We start from the raw sequence: 1,287 nt of genomic DNA on the forward strand, positions 1-1,287 counted from the left end.
GCCTGGGTCACAGGCCCTAGCCAGGTTTTGCTTCTTTTGTTCTGTTTTGTTGTTTCCCCCACACTCAATTAGTCAGTTCAGAGCTGGTTTTTCACTTTTGCCTCATGACTATAACCAGTACTTTCTATGGGCATACTTTCTAGGTGAATTTTCAGTCTTTTGTTTCCAGGGGGTTTTGAGAATTTATGCCTGCTGGGACTTTGATTCACACCTTCCACTTTTTTCCATATCTGAACTGCCTATGATCCTCAGCTGCTACTATTTTCTGAAAGGTAGTTTGGAAGTTGGCACTATTCAGCAAGGAGAGCAAAAAGAGCAGCTGTGTCACTGGAACACTTAAGAGTTACTATTTTATTCAAACTGAAGTATTATTCTGAGGAGATCACCTTTTGGGTCAGAGAAAAATATTTTTCAGGCATGTGACATGCTATTTCCAGTGCCTGTACATCACTCATGAACTAATGTCTATACATCACTGTGCAAGAAAACATGATGTTTTGTCTGTATCTCATTTCAGGCTGTGTTTCAGATTCACTGTCCATGACACTTTCCTTCTGGATTGTTTTATCCAGCTTGTGCTATAAAAACAGATGCCTAATTATTTTTAGCCTGCATTTAAGAAGTGGAAGAAGATGTTTTATTTGCTGTCTTTGCCAAGAACAGTTAGACAGCCTAATGGAAGCCAGTTGTCTCAGTCTGTCTCTGAGAATTAGGTATGAATATTTCGACCAGGGTAACAAAGTGGTGAGTAACATGACAGGTGAGCAAAAGTCTAGCAGGAGATGTGTGTCTTCTCCAGACCTACCTGCTCTTTGTCCCTGCTTCACTGATAAGATGATCTTGGAAAACATGAGAGTAACAAAGAAGAAGAAAGAAGTACAGCTGCCTGAATTAGATATTGAGCCTGCATAGTGACTGTGGGAGGGATAAACTCTGTGAGAGACAAACACAGGTATTCTTGTTTGTGATGTGGTTCCCTTTATTGTCCAAGAATAAAGTGTTTTAAAAATTCCTTCCTTGTTCTTTTCTTTAACAATGGTTTCTAAGGAGAAACACTTTTGACAAGAGTGCCATGAAAGAGGAGCTCTTAGAAGATTATATGAACTACCAAGGAAACTTTGTGATGGAGGGCTTCTTCTCTGACTTGTTCAAGACCCCGTTCCCAAGTGAGAAGGAGGCTCCCAAAAAAGCACATGCAGCCTCATTACAAACGGGTGGCTCACAAGTAGAAAATATTCGGGATCATTTGTGGGGAAATCCCAAGATCCAGACCCTGGGTAGACTGAC

General features: G+C 40.8%; 1 long non-coding RNA gene across 1 annotated transcript; it reads left to right on the forward strand.

Annotated features, from left to right (window-relative positions):
- Window positions 1-538: 538 nt before the first annotated feature.
- On the forward strand, window positions 539-1,012 carry LOC136569432 (uncharacterized). The gene is made up of 2 exons (XR_010785346.1): window positions 539-713; window positions 800-1,012. It is a non-coding gene; the product is annotated as an uncharacterized lncRNA (long non-coding RNA).
- The last annotated feature ends 275 nt before the right edge of the window (window positions 1,013-1,287 follow it).

This window comes from Molothrus aeneus, chromosome Z (assembly GCF_037042795.1).
Source record: "Molothrus aeneus isolate 106 chromosome Z, BPBGC_Maene_1.0, whole genome shotgun sequence".
Taxonomy (NCBI): domain Eukaryota; kingdom Metazoa; phylum Chordata; class Aves; order Passeriformes; family Icteridae; genus Molothrus; species Molothrus aeneus.